Source organism: Microtus pennsylvanicus, chromosome 17 (genome assembly GCF_037038515.1).
Source record: "Microtus pennsylvanicus isolate mMicPen1 chromosome 17, mMicPen1.hap1, whole genome shotgun sequence".
Lineage (NCBI taxonomy): Eukaryota > Metazoa > Chordata > Mammalia > Rodentia > Cricetidae > Microtus > Microtus pennsylvanicus.
The window spans coordinates 13,683,483-13,699,490 of NC_134595.1; positions in this window are offsets into that span (position 1 = coordinate 13,683,483).

Consider the following 16,008-nt stretch of genomic DNA (forward strand, 5'->3'; position numbering starts at 1 on the left):
TAGTGTGAAAACTCTGGGAAGTTCCTAGTGTAAGTCGGCTGTAACTCTACCAGTGAACACATACCACAGTGAGACATATGACTGTGAAGATTGGTAGAAGGATTGGTACCACAGTGCTCTCTGTAAAAGAAGTCATACATGGGAATATCTCCTGTTGATATAAAACATGGAGAAATGTGTCGTTCTTCACTTCAGCTGAATTGAGTATATTGTACGTGAGTAACATTGGATGGAAAGAACAGAGGAAAACTTTCTAACATTAAGTTCCATGAATTCACACCTGGAAACTTATGCAGGTGTGGGGCCCAATGAAACTGATAAAAATAGACATGTTTTGAAATAGAAGTCAGGCCTCTACATTAGAAACTTCATATGTGATATGCCAGGTATAGCAAAAATTGTAGTGAGATATATACTGTATGCTTTCAAGTCTAGATCATCACCCTGCAGGTTTATTCACACACAGTAATTGAAGACCAGCCTTAGCAACATACGATATCATTCCATATGTTTAAAAGCAATAAAGCCTTTTTGAAGAGCCCCATGTCAGGTAATGAATTTATTGCAACCTTTGTGTTTAAAGCCCCCAAAATATGAAGAGTACCAAAACTTTGGAATTGAACTTAAAATTCATCTGGCTTCAGAAGCCCAGTAGAGATGATTAAGCAGAGGAGTCCAATTTGAAAACACTTTGGTAGTCCAAGCTGAGTTTGTTACAAAGATTCACCAACAAAGCATACATGTAAGGAGTCTAGAACAGGCATTCAGCCATGTTAGCACAGCACCAGCCATCAGTTAACACATGAAAGCACATTTGAAGTTTAAACGTTAACTTGTTTAAATGTGGCTCAGTGGCAGTATGCATATGAGTCTTGTACTGTACGTCTTCACATAGACATTTTCATGTGTTATCTCTATTTAGAATATTTACATTCATGGGGCATTTGGAAATCAGTTAAAATTGTCTACAAGTTTTAATGTCTCATCAGACATGAACATTTTGATGCTTTTTTGACATTTTGATGTCACATTTTTGTAGTTGTTTAGTTTTGAGACAAAATCTTGATTGGTAGCTTGAGTGTCCTCTGGCTTCTGAATGTGCATAGTTACATACCCATACACATGCATACAGGACATGAGCACACAGTAGCAAAATACCAATTTTGTTTTACATTAGGAAATTGTATAGCAAAGCATCAGTATATGTAATTTTCATGTTAATTTTCAAATGAAGTAACATAATAATATTCCTTGCCAATAACAATCAACTTTTATTTCTTTTTCTTTTTCCTTTTTTTTTTTGGTTTTTCGAGACAGGGTTTTTCTGTAGATTTGGCGCCTGTCCTGGAACTAGCTTTTGTAGACCAGTTTGGCCTTGAACTCACAGAGATCTGCCTGCCTCTGCCTTCCTGGTGCTGGAATTAAAGGCATGTACCACCACCGCCCAACCTGCAATTTTTATTTTATTTTTTAGGTTTTGTTCTCTATTGTAATGTATTGGATCAAAATCACAATCAGGAATTCTAGGCAAGTGCTGTATCCCCTAGGCAATGTTTTGATGAATTTGTTGTTATCACTGCAACTTTGTAGTTGAAACTAATCTATTAAAGGCCATATATACATACATAAATATCTGTACTTTCTGAATAGTAGGCTTTATCTCCTTGAGTTGCTTTAGCATAACTACATAGAATATGTGAAGTTTTGTCTATAAATATAGCAGCTGAAGGTATATTTACCTTAGTAATAAGGCATATGTCTCTGCAAGTACACTGTGTAACTAATCCCCAGCACAAAGAACATAGACAGATTTAAAGATAGGAAGCATAATATAAAGAGAAGGTACCAGATTTATTCTTCAAAGCCCTGTCTTTGTGACCTTACCCAACTGTGTTACACATTCTAAAGTTTAAAATACTTCCCCAAATAGTGTCACAATTTGAAGATCAAACACTCGGAACATAAACATTAGGCAGACATTCCATGTAGCTGCACAGCAGTGTCCTCAAATTGTTAAGTTACCTACTATTTTAAAGAAGCCTAGGAGACTTCTATTAAAGCAAATACAATTAAAACCAATAAACCCAAAGATAAAATATATAAAGCATTTAGAAATAAATAACACATTTTAATTAGAAAAATATGCACAGTAGATAACATCATAAAAATTAGAGGCACAGTATCAGTGAAATAGCTTTTAAGTAAAGAAGGAAAAATAAAAATCAGATACTGAGTTTTGTGTTTAGCAGAGTATCCTTTAAAGAGCTGAGAAGAGGATGTAATGTAATTCAAATTATATATGAATTTCACAAAAAATAAAATTGGAAATATGAAGTGCTGATGAGAATCTTTTATTACATATATTTATTGTGTATGAGTCCATACTCAACTGAGTGTGTGTGTGCGTCTGTGTGTAGGTTTGAGGGCAACTCTGTGAACCTCTAAAGTAACCTATTAGGAATAAGTGTTGTTGCATTTGTAATTAAGCTAAAGACCAGGATATGAATGATGTCATCCTGGGTTTCCAAGATGAACCCTAAATCAAATCACACACTGTCCTCATTAGGAGTCACAGGAGAAATGGGGTGAAGAATGCCTATCTTCTTAGTGACTCTGTTGGCCAAGGCAGTAGATTCCCAAGTTGAAAGTCAGTCTGGGCTCCATGGTAAGTACAGGCCAACATGAATGTTTGAAATGCTGTCTCATAAGAAAAAGTACAAAAACCGTACTAAGAAAAGTAGAACACTGTAAACTATTAGGAGGTGGAAACAATAACATCAAAGTTAAAGATTTTCCTCCTGCTGTATAGTGAGGTCCATGCCAGCATGATATAGACTAGCATTTGCACAGCCTAATACTTAGTGAACAATGAAGAAATAGCTCACAGAAAAGAAGCGTCCTCAAGGAATTTGCATTTCTATCCAAAATTTAGTAATGACCAGCAAGCACCATAGGACAGTAGAAGAAACTACCAGAAGTTTAAGACATGGGGCTAGAGCACCCCTGAGATCTCAGTACTGCAGAAGCAAGTAGTCCATGAGTTTAGCATTAGCCTAGGAAACAAAAGACCCGATTTTAAGAAGCAAAATGGGGAAAGGCAATCTACTTGAAAAACTGCATTGTGTTCTGAATTTTCCAGGGTCTGCATAATATTCAAGATTTCGCAGATTTAAATGTTAAAAAGTAAAAGACTTCTAGAATCTATAGGTAGATGATTTAAGGAAATACTAGGCATTTTTTTAAAAGTTTTGAAAATTATGTATATTGCTGTTTTGGCTATATGTATGCCTGTGGGCCAACTGTGGACCTGGTCCCCAGGGAGGCCATGAGATGGTTTGGAACTGGATTTACAGGGCTGTGAGGTACCAAGTGGATGCCGGGAATCACAACTGTATCCTTAGGAAGAGCATCTGGTGCTCTTAACCACTGAGCCATCTCCCCAGTTCAGGTCTCACTGTGTAGATCGGGCTGACCTCAAACTTACCAGATCTTCCTGCTTCTGATACTTGAGTGCTGGGGTTAGAGGAGTGCACCGAAATACTTAGCAGGGATTTGTCTTCACAGTAGAAAAATTAAGCAATAAGGCAACTAGCAACTTCAAATATTAAAGTTAAAGGAATTAACGCCCTTTCTGAAAATACCACCCAGAAGATAAGGCAGATTTGCAATATATGCCATATGAAAAGATTTGGGTGCAGAGTAAAACTGAACCACACCTATGCACTATAATGAGAAAACTAATGTAGGTGCAGTGCATATGTGCACACACAGATTTAAAAGATGAGAGCCTGTATGGCATTGATCCCTTCTCTCACTAGGAACTAGTGAGTCAAAACAGCAAGTAAATGGGTTCTCAGATTGACGACTTGGTCAAAAATTAGTGTTCTGGAGAGAGCTGCTTCAATTTTTATGTATTTGAAATTCCCCTTTGGGAAACCTTTACCCAACATTCCTAACTTTACTGATAGAAAAAAAAATCACACTTAAAAATTTGGGAAGGAAATAGGAGAGATAGCTTGGCAGTTAAGAGCACTTGCGGTTCTTCTGGAAGACCTGAGTTTGCTACTGCAAACTACTTCAGGGGTCAAACCATCAGAGATGCTTATCTCATATGGACCTCTCATTTAGCAAGACGAGGAGTATTGTCACCAGAGATGCGCATCTCATTAGCCTTATCTGCAGGGTGATAAGCAGTACTGCCTTCTGGATGTGTTAAGCTGTCTCTGTTGCAGACTTCTTGTGTGAAGAGCTCTTTCCCTCACATTACAGCTTGGAAAATCTTTCCACAGTACTGCAGTACGTTAGTCGTTTGCTGAGCATAATTCCTTATGCATTGGTGTATTGGATGACTCCCCTACAGTGTGTGATTCTGACAAGAAAGTAAACACAGTCAATGTCCTTGTTCTCTCAACCAAGTCTTTGTCTAAACTTACAAGTCTGCCCTCCTGCAGTTACCTTCATTGGCAGACAATTTGGTCAGTGTTAGAGTACAGGCAAAGAGACCTCCATTGACACAGCCACAGATGGCCAAGGAAAAGAGTTATAACATGTCTGAACTTGTTGAGCCGTAGTTCTCAAGAGAGATAGGGAACAAGAGTCCTGATTCGCTCTGCCAGCAGATTGAAAAGTAGTACTGCCCTAAGACTGATTTACATGCTTCTCTTTTTAAACAGAAAAGGGTAAGATGTCAGGACCATTTATCATGGGCTATTATTGCAGACCATGACACAATTACAACTTACTCCGAAAACTGTTGCTTTCATCTGTAATTTCATTTGTGTAATAACAGCTGTGAATCTCCCTATTATACATTTTCATACAATGTGTACATGTAATCTTATGATTGCATCTCAATCTTGTGGGCACACATATCCGTGGATGGTTAAATAGATGACTTTTTATTTAGATGTATAGTTTTGGTATATAGAATATATACTGGGACAAGTTTTATAATTAAATCTGTTGTCCCATGAGGGCTACAGACACCTAAACTCCTACCTGGCAGAAGATGTGGCAAAGGTAGACATTGGACTAATTAATGTAGATCAACAAGGGACAGTCAAGGTAATCCTTTGCTGTTAGGAAACAACTTGAGGGACTTCTTGTAGGCTCCCATGTCAGATTCAGTCATCATGGAAGAAACTCTGTCCCAGAGCAATTAAAGAACCTAATGCTTATTGTAAGAAACCATACTACTCTGGATGATAGAACAGCTATAGAAGAGAGAACAAAAAAAAATATTCAGGAGAAGCCATAAAGCAGATATTTTGGCAGACTTCTATAAATGAACAAAGATCAAAATAAAAAATACAAATGTTTGATGGCATCATTGAATTTCTTGTCAACACAGATGCATTTATAAGGATAATTCGTCAGAATCCTGGCATCCAAATTGGCCTCTTCAGGGGGTAAATACTTAGCTTTTAGGTATTGGAGCTTTATCTCTGATAAAACAGAGTGGGAGGTTTGTCAGATGTGTAGGACCAGAGGAAAGTAAAAGCCATATGTGGCTAACATGGCAGTGAAATTATGGGAACATGATTTGTTACAGCAATGGAATTCTCAGATTACCATTCCTTCAATCTTAGAAACAAACCATACATTAATATGTGTTTCTGGGAAAATTATGGGAGATATTTATTTTAAAAAAGTTGACACCTGCCTGTTGGCCTGCGAGCTCAGTGGAACCCTGGAACGCAGTTTGCTCTAATACTGTGGGGAACTAAGAGGTGAGTCAGTGGCCACAGGGTTGCACAGCCAGATGCCCCACTCTCTGGGAACTCTCTAGTAGGACAAAACCCTGGGGCCCCTCTGCAACTCATTTGGCTTTCTAGCCAGTCAGCAGGGATTATTCCTGCAGCTGGGCTATCCCCCAACATACTGCACCCCCACATTTGCCTGTTCACCTGTGAGCTCAGTGGAACCCTGGAACACAGATTGCTCTCTGGGACCTCCCCAGTGGGACAAAACTCAGGGGCCCTTCCCCAACTCACTTGGTTTTTTAGCCAGCCAGCAGGATGTTTTCCTGCAGCTAGGCTATTCCCCATCCCACCTCACCTCCAAATCCGCCTGCTCACCTGCGAGCTCTGTGGAACCCTGAAACACACCTTGATCCAATACTGAGGGGACCTAAGAGACAGCCACAGCAAGGATTGGACCAAAATGCCAACACACAGCTGGCCTCATTTGAAGGAAAAGATGGATAGGCACCAATAAAAGAATTTCTACAACATCCTAAAAAGCAACAGGGTAACACCAGAACCGAGCAGACAGCCAAAAGGAAGACTTGATCATCCTAACCCAGAAGAAGTACAAGAAAATGACTTTAAACATAACTTTATGAAAATGGTGGAGACCTTTAAAAATGAAGTGAAAAACTCCCTTAAAGTAATGGAAGAAAAGACAAACAAAAAGTTGGAAGAAATTAATAAATTCCCTCAAAGAAACTCAAGAAAACCAAGAAAAAGCAATCAAACAGGTGAAGGAAACAGTTCAAGTCTTGAAGACTGAAATAGAGGAAATAAAACACAAACAGAGAGAATTCTGGAAATGGAAAATCTGGGTAAATGAACAGGAACTACAGAAACAAGTATAACCAACAGAATACAAGAAATAGAAGAAAGAATCTCAGGCGCTGAAGATACTGTAGAGGAAATAGACTCATTGATCAATGAAAACATTAAATCCAACAAATTCGTAACACAAAACATTCAGGAAATCTGGGATACCATGAAAAGACCAAGGGGTATAAAAAAGAGAACTCCAGCTCAAAGGCACAGAAAATATATTCAACAAAATTGTAGAAGAAAACTTTTGCAGCCTAAATAAGGATATCCCTATGATGGTACAAGAAGCTTACAGAACACCAAATAGGCTGGATCAAAAAAAAAAAAATCCCCGCACCATATAATAATCAAAACACAAAAGATACAGAATAAAGAAAGAATATTAAGATCTGCAAAGCAAAAAGGTCAAGTCACATATAAAGGTAAAATTATCAGAATTACACCTGACTTCTCAATGGAAACCATGAGAGTCAGAAGGTCCTGGATAGATGTGCTGCAGACACTAAGAGACCATGGATGTAAGCCCGGGCTACTATACCCAGTAAAGTTTTCATTCACCATCAATGGAGAAAACAAGATATTCTGTGACAAAAACATATTTAAACAACACATATCCACAAACCCTGCCTTACAGAAAGTACTAGAAGGAAAACCTCAACCCAAGGAAGCTAACTAGACCCACATCAACACAGACATATGATAACTCCCCCACCAGCATAGCCCAAAGAAGGGAAACACAAATACTACTACCTAAAAATAACCAGAGTTAACAATCACTGGTCACTAATATCCCTTAATATCAATGGACTCAATTTACCTATAAAAAGACACAGGCTAAAAGAATGGATAGGAAAACAGGATGCAGCATTTTGCTGTTGACAAGAAACATACCTCAACCTCAAAGACAGACACTACCTCAGAGTAAAGGGTTGGGAAAAGGTTTTCCAATCAAATGGACCTAAGAAAAAGCAGGAGTGGCTATCCTAATATCTAACCAAATTGATTTCAAACTAAAATCAATTGGAAGAGATGGAGAAGGACACTTTATACTCATGATAGGAACAATTCATCAAGATGAAGTCTCAATCCTGAATATCTATGTCCCTAGTACAAGAGCACCCACATATGTAAAAGAAACATTACTAAAACTTAAATCACACATCAAACTCCACACACTGCTAGTAGGAGATTTCAACACTCCTCTCTAATGGACAGGTCAACCAGACAGAAACTTAACAGAGAAATAAGAGAACTAACAGATGTAATAAATCAAATGGACTTAACAGACATCTATAGAACATTCAACTCTCCCTAAAAGAATATACCTTCTTCTAAGCATCTGATGGAACCTTCTTTAAAATTGATCACATACTCGGTAACAAAGCAAACATCCACAGATAAAAAAAATTGGAGTAACCCCCTATGTCTTATCGGATCACCATGGAGTAAAGTTAGAATTTAACAATACTACTCCCAGAAAGCCTACAAACTCATGGAAACTGAACAGTCAACTACTGAACTACCCCTGGGTCAAGGAAGAAATAAAGAAATTAAAGTCTTCCTTGAATTCAACAAAAATGAAAGCACAACATATCCAAACCTATTACAGTAGTGCTAAGAGGAAAGTTCATAGGACTAAGTGCCCACATAAAGAAAATGAAGGAAGTTCACATTAGCAACTTAACAGCACACCTGAAAGCTTTAGAAAAGAAAAGCAGAAGGAGTAGAGAACAGGAAATAGTCAAATTGAGGGCTGAGATCAACAAAATAGAAATGCAGAAATCAATACAAAGAATCAATGAAACATAGAGCTGGTTCTTTGAGAAAAATCAACGAGATTGACAAACTCTTATCCAAAGGTGGAGAGAGAACATTCAAATTAACAAAATCAGAAAGGAAAAGACGGACATAACAGCAGACACTGAGAAAATTCAGAGAATCATTAGGTCTTACTACAGAAACTTGTACTCCACAAAATTGGATAATGTAAAAGAAATGGACAATTTTTAGGATAGATCCCATATACAAAAATTAAATCAAGACCAGGTGAGCAGTTTAAATAAACCTATAAGACACAAGGAAATAGAAGCTGTCATCAAAAACCTCCCAAACAAAAAAGCCCAGACCCAGATTGTTTTAGTGCAGAATTCTAACAGAACTTTCAAGAATAGCTAATATCTATAGTCCTCAAAGTGTTCCACATAATAGAAACAGAAGAGTCATTGCAAAACTCTTTTTATGAAGCTACAGTTACCCTGATACCAAAACTGCACAAAGACTCAAAAAAGAAAGAGAATTACAGACCAATCTCACTCATGAACACGGATGCAAAAATTCTCAATAAAATACTGGCAAACCGAATCCAAGTACACATAAAAAAAATCCAACATGATCAAGTAGGCTTCATCCCAGAGATGCAGGGCTGGATCACCATACAAAAATCTCTCAATGTAATCCACCATATAAATAAACTGAAAGAAAAAACCATATGATCATTTCATTAGATGCTGAAAAAGCATTTGACAGATTCCAACACCCCTTCATGATAAAGGTATTGGAGAGATTAGGGATACAAGGATCATATCTAAATATAATAAAAAGCAATATACAGATAACATCAAATTAAATGGAGAGAAACTCAAAGCCATTCCACTAAAATCAGGAACAAGATAAGTCTGTCCACTTGCTCCATATCTCTTCAACACATTTCTTGAAGTTCTACCAATAGCAATAAGACAACAAAAGGAGATCAAGGGGATTCAAATTGGAAAGGAAGAAGTCAAGCTTTATTTGCAAATGATATGATAGTGTGCATAAGTGACCCCAAAAACTCTACCAGAGAACTCCTACAGCTGATAAATACCTTCAGTGGTGTGGCAGGATACAAGATTAACTCAAAAAAATCAGTAGCCTTCCTATTCACAAGGATAAAGAAACTGAGAGGGAAATCAGAGAAACATCACCTTTTACAATAGCCACAAATCACATAAAATATCTTGAGGTAACTCTAACCAAGGAAGTGAAAGACCTATTTGACAAGAACTTTAAGTCTTTGAAGAAAGAAATTGAAGAAGATACCAAAATGGAAAGATCTCTTATGCTCTAGGATAGGAATGGTCAACATAGTAAAAATGGCAGTCTTACCAAAGGCAGTCTATAGATTCAGTGTAATCCCCATCAAAATACCAACGCAATTCTTCACAGACTTTGAAAGAACAATAATCAACTTCATATGAAAAACAAAAAACCCAGGATAGCCAAAACAATCCTATACAATAAGGAACTTCCGAAGGCATTACCATCCCTGATATTAAGCTCTATTACGGAGCTACAGTAATCAAAACAGCTTGATACTGGCATAAAAACAGAGATGTTGACCAATGGAATTGAATTGAAGACCCAGATATTAATCCACACACCTATGAACACCTGATTTTTTACAAAGAATTATACATGGAAAAAAGAAAGCATCTTCAACAAATGGTGCTGGCATAACTGGATGTCAACCTGTAGAAGAATAAAAATAATTCCATATCTATTGCCATGCACAAAACTCAAGCCTAAATGGATTAAAGACTTCAAGGTAATCCGACCACACTGAACCTGATAGAAGAGAAATTGAGAAGTAGTCATCAATGCATGGGCACAGGGGACCACTTCTTAAATATAACCCAGTAGCACAGACAATAAGAGCAACAATAAATAAATAGGCCCTCCTGAAACTTAGAAGCTTCTGTAAAGCGAAGGACACAGTCAAGAAGACAAAAAGGCAGCCTACTGAATGGCAAAACGTCTTCCCCAACCCCACATCAGACAAAGGACTGATCTCCAAAATATATAAAGTACTCAAGGAATTAGATATTGAAATTCTAAATAACCCAATTAAAAATGGTGTACTGAACTAAACAGAGAATTTTCAAAAGAAGAATTTCAAATGGCCAAAAGATACTTAAGGACACATTCAACTTTCTTAGCTATCAGGGAAATGCAAATCAAAACAACTCTGAGATAACATCTTACACCTGTCAGAATGGCTAAGATCAAAAATACGAATGATAGCTTATGCTGGAGAGGGTGTGGTGTAAGGGAAACACTTATCCATTGCTGGTGGGAATGCAAGCTTGTGCAACCACTTTGGAAATCAGTATGGCGGTTTCTCGGGAAATTTGGGATCAACCTACCCCTGGACCCAGCAATACCACTCTTGGGAATATACCCAAGACATTCCCTATCATATGACAAAAGCATTTGTTCAACTATGTTCATAGCAGCATTATTTGTAATAGCCAGAACCTGTAAACAACCTAGATGCCCCTCAACTGAAAAATGGATAAAGAAAGTGTGGCAATTTACACATTAGAGTACTACTCAGCAGTTAAAAAACCCAATGACATCTTGAGTTTTGCATGCAAATGGATGGAATTAGAAAATACTATCCTGAAGGAGGTAACCCAGACCCCCCAAAAATGAATATGATATGTTCTCCCTCATAAGTGGATACTAGCCATAAACAAAGGACATTGAGCCTATAGTTAATGATCCTAGAGAAGCTAAGTAATAAGGTGAACCCAAAGAAAAGCATATATAGACCTATCTGGGAATTGGGAACAAACTATATCGCCTGACAAAATTGGGAGCCTCGGGGCAGAGGGTAGAAGGAAATGGAGAAGGGGAGGGTTGGGGAGAACTTGAGGGCATGAGATTGTTGAGATAGAAGAAGGAAAGATATGAGAGCAAGGAAAGAGATATCTTGATTTAGGTAGCCACTATGGGGTTAGCAAGAAATCTGGCTCTAGAAAAGTTCCCAAGAATCTACATGGATGACTCCAACTAGGACCCTAAGCAATAGAGGAGAGGGGGCCTCAACTGGCCTTGCCCTGTAGTCAGACTGATTATTATCTTAAATATCATCATAAAACTTTCATCCAAGAACAGATGGAAACAGAAGCAGAGAACCACATTGGAGCACTGGGCTGTGGTCCCAATTAAAAAAATTATTTATTGATTTTATATGTTTGAGTGTTTTCTCTACATGTATGTATGTATGTGTGCTACATGTGTACCTGGTGCTTGCAGAGGTCAGGAGATAGCATCAGATCTCCTGGAAATGAAGTTACAAATGGTTGTGAGCTGCCATGTGGGTGCTAAAAACCAAGTCCCATGTCTCTGCCAAGAGCAGTTAGACATTGAGTAGTCCTCTGCTGCTTTTTTATTTACATTACCAATTCAGACTACACTACTAAATAAGACAAGACTATTCAAAGGAAGCCTCTTATTAGACACAATGCTGCAACACCAAGTAATGCAGTACAGGACATTGTCTACCATCCTGTTCTCCAGGTGAGTTGCATGGGTGGCTTATATAAGTAGAGTAGGGATGTTTGCATCAATTTTAGTAACATCTTATGAACTTTACAGTTGTCATTGAATTAATCATAGCATTGTTTGTTCAGTAGCACCAGTCACAAAAGTCCCTCTGATAGTCCACCAGAAGGGGTCCTTTCTGATCTGGATAGGAATGGTTGTAAGATTACCTAGGGGGCCTAGGCAGTTTGGATGCTCACCTTACTAGACCTGGATGGAGGTGGGTGGTCCTTGGACTTCCCACAGGGCAGGGAACCCTGATTGCTCTTTGGGCTGACGAGGGAGGGGGACTTGATTGGCGGAGAGGGAGGGAAATGGGAGACGGCGGCGGGGATAAGACAGAAATCTTTAATAAATAAATAAATTAAAAAATTAAATATATTGCTTATGAAAATTCATGGCAAATAGTACAAGTGCTCATGGGTATATTAAACCACAAATGTATGCACTCAAAATATATATAGAGAAAAATAATTTAATCTTCTACATAGAACAAGAGACTTCTTTCAAAGCCACACATAGGAAACTGAAATTTTTAATACCTCTCAGCCCCAATCAACCTATCTGCTTAGTTTGGAAAGCATCAGAAGAGGCATCTTTAGCCAAACCACTGTTACATGCCCACTAAATCATCTCAGAGGTTCAGAAATATTGCTGTTATCCATTTAAATTAACCCAGGAAAGCAGACATCGGAATAAGGGGAAGCGCCTAGGTTCAAGTTTGGGATATTAGACAAGTTTGGGTGCCTTCTAAGTTCTTTAACATTATTTTGAACAACTAGTCCCAGTCATAATGAGTTCTGTCTGTCAACAGGCTGACAGCTTGATTGGTCCCTATCCATATGCAGTACAGCGGCCATGTGTCTGAGCATAATCAGTAATCCTGGCCAATTTCTGCTTTGGGGGATGATTAAGTCTATTTCCAGAATCTCTTCCTGTAGAACACAGTTTGATTTCCCAGGTTCTTGTTGTTGTTTCCCAAAGGCCAGAATCTTTTCTAAGAAACTGTTTTTTGGAAGCCTCAGTTTTACAAACCCAATTTTTGTCATGGAAACTCCCTTGTTTCTGGTAACCAGAGAACCCAGCCACAGGCCATGCATAGAATTGTAAACTCTGTATTCCTATCACATAGCATAAATTCTCATATTTTTTTCTCCTCTATACAACCATGCATTTAAAGTAGGTATCAGCAAGTAAAGGTCAAGATGGAATATGGGTTGCTGGTCTGTAGTCACACTAATATCTTCCCTGTATCTATCTTCCTCAGGTCCCAGATCCAGGCTTGAGGGCCATGATGGTTGGACCATAATACTGTATTCATACCAAACACAAGTATCAGAAGGAGGTAGAGTTACAGGGAGTTGAAGAGCCTGGTGTCCAATGAAACCTTAATTTCAATGTTTCCATAGTATTGAGGTTTTCAATTTGGCAGCAGCATCTCTGGCTTCTGTTTTTTGACATAGGTGTAGTGGATCAATGATGTAATACCAGCTACCTTCACTGCCATAGAAGTGGAGAGAAGCAATTCATTGGGGCCTTTCTATGTTAGTTTCAGTGCTCCTTTGGATACCCTTTGGAATAGTTGGAGAGTTCTGCCGTTGGTGTTTCCCTCTACTTCTTGTATAAGTCATGACGTCTTATTTTTGTATAACCATTGAGTGCGTATGCATATATGACTGCACAAATAAAGCCTAGTGATAACATTTCACGTTGCTGGCCTATGTTTCATGTGACATCTTGGGAATGCTAATGTAGTATGGGTTCCTCTCTGAACAAGATTGTTTCTTAATTTAATAGTTGGTAACTGGTTCTTAAATGATCAGTTCCTCAGTAACTGTTAATCTCTTGTAACTCTTCTAGTGGGCGTCCTTGTGAGAATTCCCCACCATGTGTCAGTTCTTGTCCAGAGAACTACTGACCGTGGAGTACCCAGCCCCTGTTGATATCATCCAGCACAACAGTGCACAAAGATGTTGGGAATGCTCTGGGAGATGGCCTGGGTAGATGTTAAGAGCCCGAGACCAGAGCGGGATGTTGTTTACTGTATTCGATAGGGAACCTTACCTAGACTAATCTCAGCAGTGTGGGTGCCTAAAAATGACAATATCTTGTGCCTTTAGATTTAAAATCTCTGGCTGTCTGTAACATTCAATTCCCAACTACCTTCATGTACCTCTACAGCTATTTGTGCAGTTTATCTTTTTTTATTTCTGTTTTCTAACCCCTGGTAAGAACCAAAACTGACTGTGACATTCAACTGGAGATATCTATATCAACATGAATAGTGTGCCCATTAAACGAAGATTTAAAAGCATAGTGAAAGTAAGGGGAGATGTGATCAAAAGAAACATTTTAAAGTTTCTTTTCTTACCTGACATGGTCAGGGGGAGATTATCAGCAATCCACAGTACAATGGAGCAAGGTAATTGGTCATCCTTGTCTGATCAGCTGACCTCAGTGGCAAGTGTGTCCAGTATCAGATAGCACTTACTGGTCACTGGTCACAGGTGACCTGTGGTGATCCAAATTTGTTTACAGGCATTACCATGGAAACACCAAGATTCTACCAGGTGCTGGTAGGGTAGGAGGGAGAATGATGTCATAAATAGGCAGCAGCCAATGGGGATGTCTGATTCCTAGCTAAAAGATGGGATTGGATAGAGCAGATGCCAGAAGACCAACAGCAGTCATGAAGGCTGAAATTGGGCTAATGAAAGGAGGAAATTATGGTACAGAAATCCTGCTTCCCATGGTGTTTAGCCTAGACTATCATGGCAGTGCTTCTTCTAAGGTTCACTGATGAAGCTGTGCATAATGTGCATATGATGTATCACATTCTAACAGAATGTGCCCCATCAGCCTACCCTGTCCATACAGTCAGTAGCCTTGGGCAGGAAGGAGAGGAACACCTAGGTTGAGGGAACTCAGGTGGGAAACCATTTCAGCTGATCTGCTTTATGAACTGTCTATTAGGGTCTGAGAAAGGTCCCATAAAGGACCACCTGTCATGTATGCAGTCAGCAAGAACATTTATTAAAAAACTGCCAACAGGTTGGGGTGGCAAATGGCAATCCCCAGAGAAGCTCGCATACATCTTTTATACAGGGTTAGGGAATTCTAGAGAGGAGAGGTTATTCTGGGGGCTGATTGGTGGGTATAAACTAAACTTTCATAGGATTGGCAGGTGGCTCTAGGAACTTTGCAACAGCAGGGTAGGGAAAGCTATCTTTAGCTAGCAGGAGGCTGCGGGGCATCTGCTGAACTAGCAGAAGGCTTTGGCGTCCCTGGTGACTGGTTGCTCCTGAGTTGTGGTTTTTCCAAGAACTGCTTGCTCAACTCCAGCCAGTTCCAGTAAACCAAAATTAAGGCCTGGTCACTGACAGGGGTTGTTAGAAACCTGTCATGCCTGTGGTCTGGCTCCCTGGCCCTCTCATCCCCCCTTAAGTAGTATTTAAAATCCTTGAGATGTTTTTCTTCTAAATTTATAGGCTTGTATTGTTGTTTAGAACCACTAGTTGGACCATAGAGATCTGCTCCTTTATAAATTTGAATAGGGCGTTAATGATGCAAGGTCCATAGGTTAAGGCCAACATTAAGTGGATCAAAGGCACAGCCAGTGATGACAGGAGAGTAATTAACCAGAGTGACCAAGTGAATAGAGATTCATATCATAGCTTTTTATTCTTTTATACATTTTTATTGATATTTATTGAGCTCTACATTTTTCTCTGTTCCCTTCCCTGCCTTTCCCCTTCAATCCTCCCCAAAGGTCCCCATGCTCCCGATTTACTCTGGAGATCTTTTCTTTTTTTACTTTCTGATTCCCATGTAGATTATACCTATGTAAGTCTCTCTTAGTGTCCGCATTTTTGTCTAAGTTCTCTGGAATTGTGGTTTGTGGGCTGGCTTTCTTTGCATTATGTTTAAAAACCACCTATGAGTACATATGATAATTGTCTTTCTGTGTCTGGGTTGCCTCACTCAAAATAATGTTTTCTAGCTCCATCCATTTTCCTGCGAAATTCAAGATGTCATCATTTTTTTTTCTGCTGTGTAGTACTCCATTGTGTAAATGTAC